This window comes from Tachypleus tridentatus, chromosome 8 (assembly GCF_004210375.1).
Source record: "Tachypleus tridentatus isolate NWPU-2018 chromosome 8, ASM421037v1, whole genome shotgun sequence".
In the NCBI taxonomy this organism is placed as follows: Eukaryota; Metazoa; Arthropoda; class Merostomata; order Xiphosura; family Limulidae; genus Tachypleus; species Tachypleus tridentatus.
Window position 1 is genome coordinate 81,638,168 of NC_134832.1, and position 22,286 is coordinate 81,660,453.

Consider the following 22,286-nt stretch of genomic DNA (forward strand, 5'->3'; position numbering starts at 1 on the left):
ATATACAGTACTTACAACAATGGTGGTGTTGCGTGAAATTATCCTAAACAAGGGAAATTTTCGTAATGGAAATATAAACTGTGATGATACTTAAAGGACAGTATGTACATCAACAACCCACAGTGTATGAAAAATAACATAAAGACAGAAATTGATGGCCTTATGTATGAAACTTTGACCTCTGCAATGTATTGTATCATCCTTACTACAGCACGTCAGTGTGTAGCAGTTTGTGGTTGACACTCACCGGGCATTATTTTATATAGGTAGCTACAGTTTCGTAAATAGTAAACACAAATTATAACAACAAATGTTATTGTCAGTTATTGCAGTTTTAAATTCTTGAACTGTGTTTGGCAGACTATGTAGTATTATGAAACCCTAAGCCTGAGCTACGTTCCGTATAGTGATTCGATTTACTTTTGAAATTTAGGGCAAGGCATAATTTAATAATTAAAGTGTTAATACTGTATATCCCAGTGTTAGTTGAACCTTCTGAATTGTTTGTTTGGTTTGAATTTCGCACAAAATTACATAAGGGCTGTCTGTACTAACTGTCACAAATTTAGCAGTGAAAGACAAGAGGGAAAGCAGCTAAATGTCACCGCCCACCGCCAACTCTTGAGTTACTCTTTTACCAACGAATAGTGAAGTTGATTGGTACATAATAACGTCGTCACAGCTGAAAGGTCGAACATGTGTGATGGGACGAGGATTACGAATAAAGTGCCCTAACCATCTGGCCATGTGTACAACTAACAACGAGGTAACCATGACCATTTATATTTTTGAGTCTTGTGTTGTTTTATTCGCGTTGAAGAACTGGATGATGGGAAAAACTTTTGTGGATACAACTATGAAAAAGACATTTACTTTTACTGAAAAAGAAAACGATCTGCATTTTACTTTACTTTTTATACTTATTCTAAGAACCAATGAATGAAACAAAAGAGAATGCATAATAATATGTCAATCATGATCATGTGATATCTGTTCCAGATAGTGCCAATGATACCTTCCGCCAATACTAAGACTCGTCAGGCCAACTGGGATTCGACAGATATAGTCATGACTTAGGCGTTCCATGTATATAATCAATTTTCTTTAGTTCAATTACAGAAAATTTTAGGGCGGTTCACTGTTTAAGAGTTACCAATTGAGATTCGCTCCTGTGGCTCTCAATGCTTACCGAAAAGATGTACCTTAGCAAATTAGTTACTGCATCCCTGATATTAGTTTTCACTTAACTGGTTATTAGTAATGAAATTTAGTATGTCCGAAACTTACAAGCCGATTGGCGTAGCTCACGGACTCTGCCAAACTCGAGAACTCAGAACTACAAAGGTTGCATATATTCACTTGGGTTCAACATGTGCACTGTCAAACATGTAATTAGAGCGCACTTTGTTGGTGTACCTATATGAATGGTACAAGTAATTTATCATAGCTAACTTACAGCATTATTCATGCAACGAATTACTTCATTGAACGCCCTGTAGGGGTTCGATTCTCTGCGGTCGACGGAGCGCGCGTGATGTATTGCAGAGATTGAGCTAAAGTAAAGAAAAATTTTTAGTAAACCGAAAATAACTACACAACCATGAACATTGCATATCTACTTCACGACATTTTCATGAGATATATAAACTGAAACGGATATATTGTTTCCGTGTATGTTAGAAATAAACAGACATTATATGTCAACTCTACTTTAACTGTTTATTATTTATTGTGCATAGAACTAAATGATTCTTGTGACAGGTTATTTAAACTATTATTTAACATATCTAGACGAGTAATAGCGTTACTGTAGAGGATTTCCAAAGATGACAACATTAGAAACGAAACAAACACTTTTAATCATATCTGTGGTGCTTTTCAAGAACATATTATAACAAAATGTTGATATTAATATATGTATTAACGTTTACAAAGCCCGTAACCATGTCTGGAAGTGGGGAGTTTGTTTTGGTCCAAAGCGGAACTTGTTTCTTGTGTAATTTAGCACCCACGAAGAAAAAAACAAAACAAAACCAAAACTGAAAAGTGTAATGGTTCATTTATCATCACTGCGAGTAAACATTGTAGTAAATTTCCTCTGATACACATGAAAATGCAATTTCCGCGTTACAAAAGCAATTATTTAATGAATAGTCATCATCAAAGATAGGGAAAAAGTAAATGTTAACGGGCGAGCGATACTCCGGCGGGAGTGTGTGTGCGGGGGTCGTTTGCCCCCCCCCCCTCTAGATCCCCTCTTGGGTACGGACTTGACGTATGTGGTACACAGAAAAATTTAGTTTTACTTATTTCAGGCTTCACTTTGATATTATTGGCGAATCACCAACAAAATTTTACGTTAGAGGTACAAAGTTACTAGTTGACGTGCTTTTTCACGTTTTAATTACCATATGACGTTTATTCAATTATTTTAGAAATTTACTGAAATATTTCAAAGAAATATATTAGTAACATTTTGAACAGAAGGTTTCGAAGTAAGTAATACTTAAAAATCATAATTTTCGAAGCAGAGAACTAATACTCTACAGATTTTATATTTTGTGGTGAAGGAAATCCAGAACTTTTCTCTCTGTATTGGGATTTACTGAGCTACAGCTGGGTGTAATATCTTAAAACATCATATATAACCTTTGAGAGCGAAGTTCTCAGCACGTATAACAAATAAACTGAAATTGTTAGAAAAGAAAATTGTAGTCCGTCAGTTAAATATGTTGTTCATTGTATATTTTCTCTCTTTATCTTCTTTTTTTTATTATTATTCTGCGTAAGTTACGTCTCTACTTCACTTGCTCGAGTTACGTGTCCTTTACGTGATTTGATATCTCTGCCTTAATCGTTTGTGGCTTAGCATACCGGGCTGTCCATCTTGTCCACAGCTCACGTCCCTTTACCGAAAAAATGCTTTCTGCATTTTGGGAATGGAAATTCGTTATAAAGAGTGACGGAGACAGAGGTGTTGATACGTAAGTGAAAGATTTGGGTCTCCGGCCCATGGGAGAGGGAATTTTGGCACTTAAGTATGATATCAATAATGGTTTTCTATTTTCATTTTTAAGACACAAACAGGGAGTCGGTGAACTGTCAAATAGAATCAGGGCACGGGCCTCGTTTGCCAGCGCCTAGCAACACCTCTAGGCAGACGATTTTCTTTATTTAAATTACATAGGTTTAAGAGTTGGCAATCAGTGCTGTTGACTCCCCTCTAGTCTTAAGCTTATATTATGGACAGTTATGCGCAGTTAGGCCTTTCTATAGCATTGCATAAACATTCTGAAATAGAAACTTTAAAGTCTGAATCTCAGTGTTTATTGTGGTCTAAAAGTTTTTTATTCTATTAGTCAACCATGGAAGAAGGTTTGTATCTTCTAGTGATCCTAAAGTTGTTGTTTAATTCGTTAACCAAGGTTTCTGTGTTCTAGTGATCCTAAACTGTTATTTTTAATTCGTGAGTCAAGGTTTGTACTTTCTAGTGATTTTAAAGCTGCTTTTTAAAATTCGTTAACCGCTTCTATGTTACAGTATTTGCCTGCTTTTGGTCCACCTCAGATTACTATCTTTAATACACTAAACATTCTTATTTATTGGCATACTAATAGTGCACTTTATAGATATCAAGGCATCTGTCATGATTACATAATTCTAGTTATATAAGACAACTCGGAGATAGATTCCCTTCAGTTTGTGTCAGATACATCTTTGTCAGCCATACATTCCCTTCAGTTTGTGTCAGATACATCTTTGTCAGCCATACTTGTAGATCATATGTTACCTGTTATTATTCTACCATTTTTGGGAGCATTCTACAAGAAGCAAATAAAGAGAGGATCTGGAAAACGTTGATTAACTTTACGTGTAACGTTTGTTTTATATCTTTATACATTGTACTTATTTATCATTTAGATCAACACCTAAAAACTGCATACATATTTATCCTCGTGGGTAACGGGAAGGATATTGCAATCGGGTTTCTGCCTGTCTCTGCCTGTATTTTCTCGCGCTTATTTCTAAACCAACAGGTTAATATACACGAAAGTTCTATGCAACATGGGAAGTTAGTATAGAACAGTCCTCTCCAAAATTGGTTCAGGTCCAAATCCGGATCCTAATTCTGCTTCACTTTGAAGCATTTTATTATAATGGAGAGAAGGGAAATTTTCACAGTTTTAGGTTAATAACTCTATAAAGTATGATTGGAATTTTACCAAATTTTATGGGCACAATAAGGTTAAGAGTTCTCATTATGCTACAGAAAAAAAAAAAAGCTATCCAGATGCTGATTACTCTGGATCTGAGGAGGAATTTCTGAGTTTTAGATTGGTTGGTTGATTTAGTGTTTTATGGCACAAAGCAGCTAGACTATCTGCGCCAAACATCCGGTACAAAGTTAAAAGTAAATTTAGTAAAATTCATAAAAGGAAAGTAAGGTAAAACTGAGTTTTAGAAGGTAAAATTTGATATTTTTCCATATAAACGCAAGGAGTGACGGGTCAAGAAGGATATACAGTCTGTACGATTGCACTTATTTAAGTTTTGTTTATATTATTGATATTGCTTATTAAATTAAGTTAATGTGTAAATAGCTTAACGTGTTACTTTGAGATGTTTTACCATTATTTTTCAAGAATGCAATCATCAATTATATTTTGAAGGACTTTTGGTAACTAGTTTAAGTAGCTTATGTTTGCTGAATTTCGCGCAAATCTATTCAAGTTCTATCTGCACCAGTCGTTTCTAATTTAGAAGTAATAGAGGAAAGGCATCAGCTATTTAACACAACTCACCTTCGACTCTTGGGCTACTCTTCACAAACAAAATGTGAGATTGACAATCACATTATGATGCCTCACAACAGAAAGGTCTAGCATTTTCTGTGATAGGATTCGAACCTGCGAATCGTAGATTGTAATTCAATTGTCCAAACCACCAAGACATACCATGATGTTTCCATGATTACTATCAATCATTTGGTATTGATACCGATCATCAACATTTTATATTGTTGTTGACTTTCGAGGTGCAACAGTTTAGAAAAAAAAAAAAAACATTTGTGTGTAAAGTGACTTGCCATTTGGTAATCCTTTTCAGTCACTTGACACGAGTATTGTATTCCAGTGCATTTTTGTCATTTCCTCGTATGTTTTGCTTTCTTTGTACGCCTATATATATAGACTGTTACTGGTGTTTTGATGTTTACTTTTTCCCTTTCAATTTATTGTCTATTTTTTAATGTTTCTTCAAGTAGGGTTGAAAAGGGTAAATTTTGACTTACGAAGATAACACATTACTGAACAAAGGTTTGAACCTTGGATGGTAATAAATTGCACAATGTCTTATAACGTTACCACAACTACAATTTTATTTTACAGATAATACATATAAATGAATCAACTAATGTGTAATTAAAGTAGTATATAAAGCAATAATAATGTTTTTATATTTAAAAAACACGTTTGTGGAAACATACTCGATGCTGCATGCGATACTCATGTAGACATTGTCAAAGCGCCTCATTGCGGCCAAATACAAGAACTACAGCTCTCTTAATCAAATTATTTTTTCATATAATAGTCACCGTTCCAACAGATTAGCAGTTATAATATTTTGAACATAATATTGGTAATTATTTAAACATAACAAAAAACAGCAAAACATAATAGAGTAACATAACAATTTGGTTATAGAATAAATGCGAACCTTCAACTATAACACAAAGCTATAAGAAAGAGAGTATTGTTAACAGTTACTATTTTCCTTAATAACATTACTGATCAATTAAACACGCATCGGAGAGGAGGGGAAAGCGTAGAGATACGTTAGTGCCCCCTTTTGAACATTAAATTTATTAATGTCAACGTATACTTTGTTTTTCATGCTTATTCCACCATGACACTTCTCTTACCTTTAGAACACTAGATATTCAAATTGAGGCATTGTAACTGTTAAACGTACCCTCACTGCTCAGTCAAAATAGTCTGATCCAATGCATGAAGGATCTACCGTGTGTAAGGTTTTGGTGATATATGTTTTAATACATAAATTTGTATTTAACTAATGAGTATTGTACAAATTAAAATATAGAATTTTCCACGTGAATAACATTTAATGTTTTATTCCTATCTAAATTTTGTAACGTGTTTCTTTTTTAACAAGATATAAACAATCTGACAATGCTTGAATACCCATGACGAAACTTTGAACACAGGCCTACTTCACAATCAGTGACTTTTAAAGAAAAGAGGCTTATTTTTCTACAGCCTATTTTAAATTATTCCCTCCACGTCGGTTTATTTCCTGCTTCCTCTCTGTCTTAGCGGTAAGTTTAAGGTCTCACCACGCTAAAATTCGAGGCTCAATTCCTGCAGTGAGCACAGCGAAGATAACGTTGCACTTAAGACTAAAACGCCTTTGCTGAAGTATAATTCAGGTTTTAACATATAATTCTTCTGCAACGCGACTTCACTGTTGTTTCTGTAAGTTTTACGGTGAATAGTTTGTTAATTTCCAGTGTGATCCATTGACATATCTATAAGAAAGGCATTACATTACATTAGTACTTCCCAGTGTTATAACAAAACTGGTAACGAACGAAATGAGACACAGCTACTTTAGTGGTTCTAAAGTATTTTGTAATTCATCAGCCAAGGTTTCGTATAACAAAGCTGGTAACAAACGAAATGAGACACAGTTACTTTAGTAGTCCTAAAGTGTTTTGTAATTCGTCAGCCAAGGTTTGTACCTTTATAGTGACACTTAAGTTGTTTTTAACCCATCAACCAAGGTTTCTATCTTTTGAAAAAAAACCAACAACAACCTGGTTTTAACATGGCATTTGGAATAGACAGTCATGGATCAGAGATCGAAACCTGCGATGTGGTTTGTTTGATTTCACTATTGCAACATCTTTTCAAACTTGACTGAAAAACAAATATTGTCTTGATGTAAAATTAAAAACAAGTGTGAATAATTGAACTAAAAATATAAAAGAGAGCTACGGGAAATAACGTTTTATTTACTATCAGAATACATGCTTATCTTGAGTTTCAGTATCCTAGATCTATAACTACCAATTTATATGGGTTTTCCAGTTTAAACAGCTTCGACATTATTAAGTTTAAGCGACACTTTAATGTTAATTATATTTGTAAGACAAACAAAGAAAAAGTTTAAACGATGAATAATTCTTCACTTTAACAACAAAGTAAATTATCAATATAATAACTTATAACATTTTTGGGTTAGTCTTTGTCGACATCTTGGATATATTTACAAAAACACCATTTTACGTCTAGAGAGAGGATATTATGCGACTATGGGGGAAAAAAGGTTTACTCCAATAATTAATAAAACGATAATTGTTTTTCTTTGTATAAATTAGGTTGTTAAAAATCAAACTAAAACGGCTATTTTAAAAATGTTTTTAATCAATAAAATTGAGTCTGAACTTGTGTTTTCTTGAAGCATTTGGACTGTGCCAAGAATGTCCATACGAAATAAATATATATTCAATACAATGTGATAACTGCCACGACTTCTATATTGGAGAAACAAGTAGAAAAATGGAAGCCAGATTCAAAGAACACAAGAAGTTACCTTCACACGTTTTCGAACAGTGCAAATCAAATAAGCACAACATAACCATAGAAAATACCTAAATACTAAATAAAGAAAGAAACGTAAACAAACGCAAAATTAAAGAAGCCTTACTTATACAACAACTCAAGCCTAAAATAAACCAATACAAAGGAACACCTTTATACCTATATTAATAAATACATCTAACATCTAAGCACGCCCTCTACATTCCTACACTCAATTACACAACCGCCTTCAAACATGTGGTCAGCTATCGGTCAGTAACCCTTTCTTTATTTCTTTGTGAACCTGATATGACCGAAGAAGGTCGAAACGTTGTTCGCTCCTCTACATAGTGCTTTTTCTACCATACCATCCGTTCTTACATATATAAATATATATTCTGTTTTTTGTCCTCTGTTTTCGGGAAAAGCTACACAAAGACTACATGTGTAATTTTTTAACTAATAGTCTGGAGGGTAGATAGTTAATCAACACAACCCACCCCGACGGTTCGTGGGATACTTTTACTGATTGAATATCATAATTCGACTCATAGTGCGGAACACGTTTTCGCAAACCCGATATGCGAGACGTGTGTCTTCAGGTAAAACGCTAAACGCTAAATCACGTTGGCCCAAATACAAAGACTGTCAAAACACATGTTGAATTAGAATGCCGCATCAAATGTATTTCTTCTGAAACGTTTCTATGGTCAGTGTTAAATTGCCACAAAATAAAACAGTTAAATGAATATTTTAAATTACACCAGTATGACGAGTTATTTTTAACTTTTAATACCCACCTTCCCGTGGTATAGCAGTACGTCCTGTGGAGTTATGTGTGGCAAAAACCTGGTTTTTATACCCGTTGTGGACACAGCATAGATAAACAATTGTGTAGCTTTACGTTTTACTATAAATATAAACATCTTAACGCCCTCTGTCAAAAATTAACTGTCATTTGCCAAATACAGTACGCATGGAAATTTTGAAAGTATTTAAAAGTTATTTTTATAGTTTTGGTTAAATAGTGCAGTACTGAAACTTAAATGATAAAAAGCTTTTCTTTTTTCGTATTTATTAAAGAAAATGTTGTAATAAGTAAATTGTTGTACTGAATTGCATATAGTTTGATTAAAAGAAAACTATCAACAGAAAATTTGTTGTTTATCACATAACTACACAATGAGCTATCTGTGCTGTGCCTACCACGGGTATTGAAACCCGGTTATCAGCGTTGTAAGTTTTCAGTCTTACCGCTGAGCCACTATAGAGCTGAATAGAGAATGAGTGAGAGAAAAAATGGATTTGGACTTTTGCTTCTCTCCGTATTCATTCTTTAGAATATATATTCAGGAAGTATTTGAACAAGTAAACTTAAAACAGATGACTGATATATTCTCCTCTTCGTATGGTCTAGTAATCAGTGTGTTTGAGTACGGTTCGTGTCTCTTTATGTGTTGAATTTCGCACCAGCTACTCGAGGGTTATCAGCGTTAATCTCACCTCAATGACGTCCTCTTGTGGCATTTTTAAAATGCAGAAGGACAGTAAACTTTGATGGGGCGAACAGAAAAGTTTTGAGGGTTTCAAATTTGTATTTGTTAAAATTAAACTATTAGAATTAGGGTGTTCTTGTTTTTTTCATCACGTTTGAGCAAAAATTATTGCATGGGTGTGTTTGTAGTAAGCAACGCCCACTCCAGTTCTTCTCGTCGATTGGTTGAGCATATCTCTTTTGACGCCAGTTTCAGTATTTCTATTAAAAATTTATTAGAAGGGGACAACAAAACAAACAATACTGAAACACGCACGATTAAGAATATCACAAACATGGAAAACCACACACATAATTAATAACAATGATTAAAGACAGACGAAAATTACGCAAACAATACATACAAAGTTCCCACCCCAGTTCTTCTCGTCGATTGGTTTGAGCATATCTCTTTTGACGCCACTTTCAGTATTTCTATTAAAAATTTATTAGAAGGGGAGAACAAAACAAACAATACTGAAACACGCACGGTTAAGAATATCACAAACATGGAAAACCACACACATAATTAATAACAATGATTAAAGACAGGCGAAAATTACGCAAACAATACATACAAATTAGAAACTCCGCAATCACAACACAAATAAATACTTTTAGAAACAAGAAGCCCAGGGACTAAACCATCATAGCTGGAATCAATTGTGCTCCTAACTCAATGACAAAACTCATTAAAACTGTTCTGGACATACTTAAAACGATTTACAAACATGGGTAACCCAACCAGTAACTACCCGCTCTTAGAAACACAAAATAAAATAACATTTCTAACCAATGATTTGTAGATTGCTGCTTGAGCGCCATAGATCCAGCGAGCAATGCTTATCATCTTTGAACATGCTTCATACTTGCAGCTCTGGAGGCGTTATAAATTATAGTCAATTCTGCGGTTGAATAAATAGTAGCCGTGTATGCGGCTGGTGTTTCTTACTGGTCAGATATACGTCAAGAATACCTATGCCTGGATGTTTAGTTCATGTATTGCATAAGACGTAATTCGGACTGGAAAAGCTCCCAAGTGGCACAGCTGTAAATCTGCGGACTCACCCCGCGAGAAACCGGGTTTCGATACCCGTGGTGAGCAGAACACAGATCATTCATTTAACTTTGTGTTTAATTCTAATCAAATCAAATAAATAAACAGACTGGAAATATGAAACATAAGTTTATTATCTACACATGTTTAACGAACTTCGAAAATATAAAATGGAAAGCAATTTATCATCTGATTTTCAGTTTTGAAATAGTTATTTAATTGTAGCTTTAATTGTTTTTGTTTTTTGAAAAGTGTAACTTGTCAGATTTTCTATTTAACGTATTACCATTATACTTAGGGTATTTTTGTTTAATATCATTGCATTTCAGTGATACAAAACACCGGTTAAAAATGTATTGTGTTCATGGTTATAATGTGATACAGACCTGTTGAAGATCCAATGGTTTTAAGCCGATCTAGAGAAATTAGAACATCAAATGATATAACAATAAGTGAAATAATTGTAAGCTCTAAAAATATGAAAGAATGTATTCAAGTGATGATAGTTTTTGAAGTAGATCTGATGAAGTTCAACATGTCTAATCGAACTGCAATACTTGTAGTGCGTGTAGTGTACTTCTACGGAAAAAACTGCAAACATAACTTGCTTTTATTGGATGGTAACTAATGACTGCTGGTAGAATAATTAAATGGTGACGTCATCTTTCCTGTTAAGGTAGAGACATGAAATAATTACATTCGTGTTTCGATTGCTTTCAGTTTGAAGGCACTTGTAAGTCGGAATACAAAGATTTTAGCATGATACAGATGCATTACTCTTGATTAATTAGGTAAGTATTGGTTTTGAAACTAATCTTGTTGAAACTAATATTTAGTAGCAGAAAAAAAGGGGTAGAAATAATTGTGTTGCTGTTTCCATCAAGCCAACAACCAACAGTGGAAGCTCTTACTTCAAGAACATTGATTAAAAACAAAACAACTGAATAGTAATAAGCCACAACTGGCCAATCACATCCATCTGGGCCTGGCATGGCTCAGTGGATAAGGCACTCCACTCGTAATCCGTGGGTCGTGGGTTCGAGTCCTCGTCATACCAAACATGTTCGCCCTTTCACCCGTGGGGACGCTTTAATATGACGGTCAATCCCACTATTCGTTGGTTAAGGAGTAGCCCAAGAGTTGGCGGTGAATGGTGATGACTAGCTGCCTTCCCTCTAGCCTTACCCTACTAAATTAGGGACTGCTAACGCAGATATTTCTTGTGTAGCTTTGCGCGAAACTCAAAAACAAACAAATATACTGTTAGTGCCAAACATCGTCTCAAACATGTTTAATGTTTCTAATCTACGAAGATACACTCTCAGGTATTGTAAAGTGAGCCTTAAACTTGAACAAGTGTAAAATCTGTCGTAAATACTGACTCACCCGGTCACTGACTTTTTTTTTTTTGTCTTTTATGTAACCAACAAAAGTAATGTATGACAGACCGTATGGAGTACTTGTGAATACTTTACATTTATGATCAAATGTAATAGCAGGACTTGATTTTCATCGCAATGAAACTCGTCAGGGCACGTAAAATGGGTTTTGTGAGGGTTTATTAAAGCTCCTGTCTTGTCTGTCACGACACTAGCCATTCACGTAATCAGCTGTTTCCGTTTAAAAGGACAAATTCACGAATAATATCATGTGACAGTGTTGACTGCAATGAGTCTGATACTGTTGAGTTTTATTGACCTAGATTAGCGATGTTATGTGCACAGTAATACGATATTTTTGAACTACTTTGTTGTATTATTTAGACATCCAATATTAATATTTGGGAAATTAAGTGTTAAGTTTAAATTATAAAATTAGTTACTAGTTATGAAAAAATTCAGGACAGCAAGAAGAGCGTTAATATAATTGATAATGACCTAAATTATATTTGATGAACTACTTTGATATTTTGCATAACGGGTGGCCACATAGATTGTCATAATGATCAGATTTTATTGTTATAGTTCGGTTCTGGTTTCACTTTCAACTGCAAACACGTCTCAGTTCAACAAACGAAATTCTTGTTTTGTCAACATTCAGCAAATGGAATCTCGGTAGAGAAATTGGATTTTTTAATTCAAAGGCCACCTTGGCAAGAGGAATTTTACCAAAAATATGGTGGAATCTTTGCACAACATAAAAGAGAAGAACTGAAAACAAGTTAAAGGACACAGTCGACAATAGATGGGGAAATATATATATATTCATGGCTCTGAATTTATAACGAAGTACACTGTCACTCGCTATTTCAATTCAGAAACACCAAATTGCTTTGAGTATGTGTATATGTAGTTTTGCTTTGTGCTGTTAGTCATTTACTGTGTTTTCCATAGAGTTGAATTGGCATTGAAAGATAATGTATCTGAATCATTTGCTGATGTAAAACACTATGACGACTCCTTACTTATTCAAGTGATGTGGAATGTTAAAAAAGCACGTTGAAACAACTGTCAGTGCGTTTCTTGTGTATCATTTTAATTATCCCAAAGTACATGACACAATTTGTTGCACACGTAAGACATGGAGTAAATTAGCTTTTAAGTAATTGGGTAACTCTTTATTGAGCAATAGAGGATTGATTCCCTTACCACTTGTAAGGAGATAGTGGTGTCGGCTAAATTTTATGAGCTCTTAAAAAAGTGAAAGACTTTTTGGATAAAAATGTTGATTGTACAAAGATGTACTGGATGCAATTTTCTATTCTGTATACGCAGTTAAAGAAAAACATGCTATCAGATACTGCCTATGTTCCTTACAGGAACTCAAGAAAGAAACTTCAGGTATACTGAACTTGAACTGGTAATGCAACGAGGTTCCTGGCACCTTAAGAGCATTTTGCTTAAAGCAGAGCACCAGAAAAAGAAAGCAGGGAATAAACTATTGACAGTATCAATTAGAGTCATTCCTATCATACAAACTTGTCTTCAACCAAGACTTCCTGCATTTGAGAGTGAACTTTATCAAAGTATATTTTTGATAGATCCAGCAAACTGGAGTAACACCACCAGAGATATTGAGTGTTTAAATGTACATACAGGGCATTTTCATGAAACACGAAAAATTAATTATTTTGATAAAACTAAGATAAGCTCTAAATGAAAAGAATTAAAGAGAATGCCCAAGTACTACATGAAAATAATTAAAACTAAGTATTTCTGGAACATGTGTTTCTATAGAGAAGGAAGAAATTTAAGAATGTTTGTATGCTGGTGGAAATAATGCTCTACATTGGGCCCAAAGGCTTAGATTAAAACATGTAACGGAGGAGGAACTTTTGTTGTTTAAACCAAATTTTGTATCGGCACATAAAGGAAAGAAACAAATATTAGAAGCAGCCTTGGAGAAGTTATAGCAAAATCTTTTTTAACATATCTATAAAACGTACGGCCAAAAAGGTCTGGCATGGCCAGGTGGTTAAGGCACTCGTCTCGTAATGTGAGGGTCGCGGGTTCGAATCGCCGTCGCACCAAACATGTTCGCCCTTTCACCCGTGAGGTCGTTATAATATGACGGTCATTCTCACTATTCGTTGGCAAAAGAGTAGCCCAAGAGTTGGCGGCGTGTGGTGATAACTAGCTGTCTTTCCTTTGATCTTACACTGCAATTAAGGACAGCTATCGCGGATAGCCCTCGTGTAACTTTGCGCGAAATTCAAAAACAAACAAACAAACAAACAAGCAGCCCAAAAATAGAAGTAAGACATGTACAATGAAATTGAAATTGATCTGTTGGTTGTGAGGATTTAACTGATTACGGAGATCAAGTGATAAGGTTGAAACAGACGAAATTATTTTTCAAGAACTGATTGCATAGAAGTCATTTGATGTTAACATTACTGATGGAGATGATTCTCCTGTACACAGTGTGCGTGAGGATATTGATTGAATATGTTTCACTAGCTAACAGTTAAAACACAAAGAAGACAGGATCTTGCTACATACAAATCACTGTACAAAGTAGATTTATTTCATATTAATTAGATTTCTTATAAAATGTGTTTATGCAAGTTTGCGAGTTTTAATATTTTGAACAAATGATGAAACTGGTATCTTATTTCGTAATAAAAAAATTAAAATAACATTTTAATGTTGTCTGTAGTCGCAAATTAGTAATTATCATGGTATTCTAGTCTAGATTTTATGCGCCAGACTTAAGGATATCATAACATTATAAACATTCCAACTTAACTGAATATAAAAATTGTTTTGGTTGTTCTTTGTTTATTCATCAGATTAATGTGTCAGGCCTTGTATTTAATGTCTTACCCTTACCTTGTCCTTGAACTACTACTCCAGGCTCACTTAATAAAAAAACAGTACAAATTAATATTTGTTGTTCATTTGGTAAGAGTGGATGCTGTTGAATAGCTGCTTCTTTTCTACAGTGTTGCATCAAAATTAGGGATGACTAATTTTGAATAGGTATGCGTGGTTATAGGAAAAGAAACACATAAGAGAACAATGACGTTCTGCGTTATATGGCCCCCCAGTGGCTCAGCGGTATGTCTGCGGACTTCCAACGCTAAAATCCCGATTTCGATACCCGTGGTGGGCAGAGCACAGATAGCCCATTGTGTAACTTTGTGCTTAATTTAACAACAACAACGTCATTATTTTAAATGTGAAATTTTCTTTAGTCCTCCTCTAGCTGCACTATAAAAATAGGTTATTCTTAGAACCACTTGTTTGTTGTTAAACACAAAGCTAAAAGGGCTATCTGTGCCGTGCCCATTACTGGTATCGAAACTCGATTTTCAGTATACAAGTCCATAAATTCGTCGCTGTGCAATTGGAAGACCTCAGTATTACTGTACTACTTGATATAACTTCAACTCACACAACTGTATTATAGTACCATGTTTTGTTTATCTCCTAAGAAAGTTTTTAATCAATAAGTTTAATGTAGGAGATACGTTTGTTTGAGAGCATAGCCATATTGGGTTATTCGCTTTGTTAAACATGGCAAATCGAGCCCCGTATTTTAGATTTATAAGTCCATAAACTAACAACTGTGGACGAGATCGATAGGGATCAAAAGTTTTATAGCTTTATACTTTTTTTTTCAATTACATAAATCTAACATCAAAATATTTCAGAATATTCTACTTTTGATGATCGTCGAGTTTTGTGCTCCCCGCTAATACAGCGGTGTCTTCGGATTTACAACGCTAAAATCAGGTGTTCGATCCCCCTCGGTGGGCTCAGCAGATAGCCCGATGTGGCTTTGCAAAATAAAACTCACTCGTCGAGTTTTGTATAAGTATTTATAGTAGATGTCTCTGACTTGTTGATAATAAATGTGAACAATAAAAGGACAGCAATCTACTTGTTTTATTAAAAATAATATATTCAAAACAAGTAAAACGTATGTGCAAAAACTCGTTACACGGTTGTATCTAAAGCTTTAAAATACTTTTCCTTTCTTGTCTACACTTGCTGGTTCAAGCACTAGAACGTAATTGAGAAGGCGAATTATTCTTCTCTGCTGTGTTTCTTATAGTACAATCTAGGAAACTTTCACTTTAAAAATCACTACTATAACTGTTGGTTACTACGGTTGTATCCAAAGCTTTAAATAATTGTCTCCTTCCGTCAAAGTCCACACAAGCGGATTCGGTTATTATGGAACACCCTTTGACAAGACAAATTATTCTCCTTTATCTGTTGTTACAACACTCCTGTGAAACATTAAATATGGCAAGTTACGGCTAAATTAACAGTCATGCTGTCTAACTTATCTTTTTACTAGTTTAGCGTTATTTCTCTGTACATGCCCGTTTTTATAACAGGCGACATAAAAGTCTAGAATATTTAGCCCTCTAGTAGCAACAATATTCACATAATGAGAAAACTTGAAAGCTTCACAGAAGATGACGTCAACAATACATCAAAAACATAGTACAATAAAACAATATATAGAGTGTACGAGTTGTATAGAGTTACTTAACAAAACTTTTCACAACGATCGTTTTTAAAATAACTTTTAACTTCTTATGAAAACTAAATAATTAGTGAATATTAAATCGTTAAATAAACTAAATTCTAACTCATTGTTTTTTGTTTTTCGAATTTCGCGCAAATCTAATCGAAGGCTATCTGCGCTAGCCATCCTTAATTTTGCTGTGTAAGACTAGAGGGAAAGCAGCTAGTTATCACCACTCACCGCGAACTCTTGAGCTACTCTTTTACCAACGAATGGTGGTAGTGGCCGTAACATTAGAACGCCCCCACGGCTGAAAGGACGGTGTGACCGGGATTCGAACCCGCGACCCTCAGATTACGATTCGAACGCCTTAACCCACCTGGCCATGACGGGCCTTCTACCTCATACTAAACAGTCTTGTATACTCAACAATGTTGGACTAAGTTACTTTTGAACTATCGTAAGTGCGCCGTCAGGGTAAAAAAAAAAAACTCTGCTTTTGCATTAGCACTACTGTGAAGCCCTGCTGTGTAATTATTTCTGAAAAACAACTTTAAATGAATAATAATTCACTTATATTCTTTCTTTGTGTAAAGTGCCTCTATGTTTCAAGAGCAGTGTATGATAATTATTAAATATAAAATAATATATTGTCGTAAGTGCGTGAAACATGAATAATTCTGCCAAAATAGAAATACATTAATTTTATGTTGAATCATAACAATATTCTTACACCAACTGTTTGAACCAACCTAAACATGAAATTTGACTTTTTATCAAAGAATAGCATGTTGTGACGGTATTGAGTTGGCCCGGCATGGCCAAACGTGTTAAGGCGTGCGACTTGTAATCTGAGGGTTGCGGATTCGCATCCCTACGCGCCAAACATGCTCGCCCTTTCAGCCATGGGGGCGTTATTATGTGACGGTCAATCCCTCTATTCGTTGATAAAAGAGTAGCCCAAGAGTTGGCGGTGGGTGGTGATGGCTAGCTGCCTTCCCTCTAGTCTTACACTGCTAAATTAGGGACGGCTAGCACAGATAGCCCTCGAGTAGCTTTGTGCGAAATTCCCAAACAAACAAAAAAACAAACAAACAGAAATAGTGTATGCTGATAATACAAACTGGCTATGTCGTTAAACAAAATTAACAAAAAATATCTTGATACAAGAATATGCTACTAACACTAGTAGTTGAGTATGCTTATATGCCTGCAGTAAAATATATATTGAATGTTTTAGACCCAATAATAATATTTTGTTATCAAATTAATTCATTGTTTTTTGATAACGTTAAACATTTAATAATTTCATATGTTGACAGTAACATTTGCTTCACATGTTAGGCAATCCATAGGTTTACAATTGAATTATCTATCTATTCGAATTTTCATCATTAAATTTGAAATATAAATGGTTTTACTTCTGTTAATTCTTTGTTTAACTCGTGTTTTTTTTTTTCGGAAAAGGTCAGAGATATGCATTGTAGACATAGCCAAAGTTATACAAAAACATGAGAAGAATTTAAAAAGTGGAAACTTCGAGTAGCTTTGCGCGAAATTCCAAAAAAACAAAACAAACGGTATTGAGTTTTTTTTATAAGCTTTCAAAAACTGACGCAATACGAAGTTTAACGATTTTATTAAATGATATCATACTGATTGCTTTCTTTTGAAACATTTTATGAAGTGGTCCACTTATTAAACTTAACACTTTTTCAAGTAATAGAATACTGATTACATGTTTTATAAAACCTTCAGGAAGTGTTACAAAGTTAGACTTAACGTTTTTTTATCAAATATAAACTCTTCAGTTAGGTTAAAAATGTCCATCTTCTATACATTTGACATTTTAAACTTCGCATCTATGACAGCTACCACATGGTCTTCTTACTATACAGAAAGATCTACCATCTACCCTTAAGCATGAGATCACAGACCGCCATGAATAGCTCTAGACGTTTCCTCCTTTATTTCACTAGTGCAGTGCCACAGTGAACCCTTACAAGCAGAAATAATTAGATAGATGAAGAATTCTTCACATACCATCCAGCCAGTATCACCAGGCTGTTCTTGTGGTCTGGTATGCAAGAGACATTCTTCTTTCAAAATGAAAGCCCACTACCACATCAAACATCTCCTTGTCGTACTACAAGTTGCATAAACTGTGCTGTAATTACACATTCCTGGCATTCCTTCCGCACGTGGGCGAACTTTATTCGATAGACCACGTGAAGTATAGTTTCATATATACACTTGTATTATGGCAGTAATATTGCTGTTTCTCTGCTTTATGCAGCCGTAAATGTTTCACTCTCTCGTGATGTCTACACATAAAGTCACCAGGGTAGAAATAGCTGCTTGTGCACGTGCAACTCTCGAGACTTTTATTACTGTTACCTATGTGCAGGTTGGGTTTGTTCGATCCCCTTTGTAATTAAGTAGATGTGTAACTTGATACAAACATGTGTAGTTTAGGACAAGAAAATTTGTGCAGTAAATGGAATTGTGCAAAGAAATACACATATTTTATGTATTTTGTTTCACGATCTCATGGGAGCTGTATAAAATTGCTAGCAAAACTGAAAGAGTATTATTAGAACTATTCATGTAATTGTTTATATTTCATAGCGCCTTAAGAACTATACTAACAGCGCTGCATTGCATCTAGTGGCCACCAATTCAACTAACCAATTCCGCAAGGTCTAAAGCTTGCAAGTGGAAACTACCACAACAAAACCCAGACCTCCTCATTTAAATATGCTCACCCTTTCAACCAGGGGTGATAATGTGATGGTCAATCCTACTATTCGTTGGTAAAAGAGTAGCCTAAGAGTTGGCGGTGGGACGGCTAGCGCGGATAGCCCTCGTGTAGCTTTGCGCGAAATTCATTAGGCTCAGTAGCTTTTACAAGTATGAGAGTAAAAATGAAATAAGGCCACCAACCAGCAACTCGTTTATAGATAGTGCAAAAGAGCGGGAATAAGGTGGAAAGACGTTAACCAACAAGACAAGGATTGTATATTGATTACTTCTGAAGGACACCAACCAAACACGTAAAGTTAATTACTGATTTCTGTAAAATAACATCAACCGATCTCTCAAAGCCATTTACAAGTAACTCCAGACACCATGTAACTGTGTAAAACTGTTGATTTTGAAGGGCAGGAACTGCAAATGAAAGGTTATCAGCCACACACACAAAGGTATTTAATGGTTATTACATAAGCAGAATCGTCACATAATGAGTACACCACAATCTTTAATTAGATTTTGCACTAACCCTGCAATTAAAATTGAAAAAGAATATTAGCAAATCACATAAGGCCATTTGTGGTTATTTTACATTTAATTAAACATTATATTTGCTATATATAAACATGAAATCATAATTTGTTGGTTAATGTACACGAATATGTTACCAGTATAATGGTTTAAATAAAACTGATACAACTATGGTAACTGACACGTCAATATTTCAGAAAATAAAAAAGTAAAGAGAGCGCATTATATTAATTAAGATGCTTAAAATGTAGCCCAGACTAGCGCGTAGGTTTCATTGTCTATGCTCCCCCACCACACATACACAGTGGCTCAGTTGTAACCTGATTTTGATATTCGTGGTGGGCACAACACAAATAATCCTTTGTGTAGCAGTGTTTGATAACAAATAATAACATTTTCTATGTTGAGATTGAATGATGATGATAAAACATCTAGTGGTCAAAACAGGAGTATTTTATTATGTTCATTTTTAACATATTCACACCATACATGCTCCCCACTAGTACAGCGGTAACCTACGGGTTTACAACGCTAAAATCAGGGGTTCTATTCCCCTCACTTAAGACGTATTTATCTACGTAAAAACGATAAGAACTATTAATAGCTTTAACTTTTTCCCTTGTTTCAAAACATAAGTGGGATTGCTTTTTCGCGCAAAGCTACACGAGGGCTATCTGCGCTGGCCGTCCTTAATTTACCAGTGCAAGACTAGAGGGAAGGCAGCTAGTTATCACCACCCACCGCCAACTCTGGGGCTATTCTTTTACCAACGAATAGTGGGATTGACCATCACATTTTAACGCCCCCACGGCTGAAAGAGTGAGCATGTTCGGTGTGACGGGGATTCGAACCCGCGACACTCAGATTACGAGTGGAGTGCCTTAACCACCTGGCCATGCCGGGCCAAATACAGAGGGCCATCAAATTTTTTAAGCTCATAACTATATAATTGGCTATCTGCTTACCTATTACCCACCACGGAGAATCGAATTCTGAATTTTAGTGTTCTAAGTGTCTAAATTTACCAATAACCCACCGGAAAACTTGTCAAATACTGAACGATTAATCATATGTTCAAAATATCTAACTTTTTTGCGTCTTCTTCTATACAAACAGTACTTATTGAGTGTTATTTTATACATATAAATATATGTATACAGTTTATTAAATACAAGATATACCAACTTGCCAAGTAAAAAGTCGATTTTCTCTCAATCCTGATAGTAGTTTCATATATTACAATATAAATTAATATTTGGTTTTTATTTCCTTACAGAAAAATGTTTTGCATTAAAGAAAGACATTTTACTTAAAACCACAAACTGAACCTACTTCTTTTACATTGCAGTAATAATTATAAGGTTTTTAAGTTGTGAGAACTCGTTTCTCGCATGTGCATATGGTCATTTGTGGGCATTGCCAAGGGAAGAATTGCGATGAAGTTCAGTGACAAGCAAACTAGGTAAAGAGAGTATGATTTTCCTTTACATTATTTATTTCGCATATATTGCGATATCTGCGGTTTTAACACTGTCCATGTACTTTTAAGACAGATTATCAAACAAAAGAAGCCCGAGGTAAGGCCATCTTTTTCTCTATTGGAATCAATATGAGATGAAATACACCGTCATAAACACCAACCAGAGTAAAGAAGAACGGATGGAGCTAGAAGCAAAATGTCACGCAGCTTTTCTTTACGATAGCGTGTTTGCCGTCGATCATATGACACGACATTGTCAATCATTGTTAATCCCCAACAATAAAGTTCATGATCAGTGCATTTATGTGGCGCAGTAAAGCTCTGCGTACTTTGAGAAACGTGACACCGACGTAAAATACGAACATTTATCATTTAGCGCGGTCCATTGACGATACAAAAAGAAAAAGAAAAGGTTCACGTTATTACGGAGTGTCGCACATGTTTGAACGCATGTTTTAAGTCTTCCAGTGTTTCCAGATACTAAATATAGTGTAAACAAAAGTGAATTCAACTACTATATTACAAAATATGACATCGAGAAGCACAATTAAACAACGGTATAATGTCGTCATCGTGGATTGTTATTCAGAATACTTTACATGTCAGTTGCCAATTTTTAATGGCGACCTTGTTATGACAAACATTGACATGAAAAATGTAAAACCATATCTATGGAATGTTACTTTATGAGCGATGTTTGTGAACAATCAATCATTTTAATTTCAGGACATGACTGGTTTGGTTTGTTTTGAATTTCGCGTAAAGCTACACGAGGGCTATCTGCGTTAGACGTCTCTAATTTAGTAGTGTAAGACTGGAGGGAGGGCAGCTAGTTATCATCATCCACCGCCAACTATTGGGCTACTCTTTTACCAACGAATAATGGGATTGACCATCACATTATAACGTCCCCTCGGCTGAAATGGCGAGCATATTTGGTGCGACGAGCAGGACATGGCTGGTTATCAGATGTTTTGCATGAAATATAACAGAGAGTATGATAGATATTATATTTAACAATTGTTTTGTCTTGCTATAACTACAGTATTACATTCTGATTGTCTTTTAATGTTTCCGATAACACTATGAAACAAAATTTTTACTTGTTCTTGTTCCTGGGCAGAAAGTGTTATTTCCCAATTGCTTATGCCTAAAGTAAATGGAAAGGACCTATTTTTCTCTTCAAACTCTGCTTTTGTGACCTGAGTAATGAAATTTTCAAATTTACCCATTTTCCAGAACATTCCAGGTAGATTCAGTGCTGAGTAGCTGATAGAGAATTTTCTCGAACTTACAAGAACTTTCTAAAATGTTGTATAACTTACGAGAATTTTCTAGACCTTGTCATGGTAATATATATACAGGGGCTCACCATTCACCACTTTAGATTAGTTCTAGCTGCCTAAGTGAACT

At 34.9% G+C, this 22,286-nt stretch overlaps 1 protein-coding gene across 7 annotated transcripts in view; it reads left to right on the forward strand.

The window, feature by feature from the left end:
* LOC143222789 (transcriptional enhancer factor TEF-1-like) overlaps positions 1–22,286 on the forward strand; it is a 132,488-nt gene that overhangs the window by 66,379 nt on the left and 43,823 nt on the right. The window lies entirely within an intron of this gene.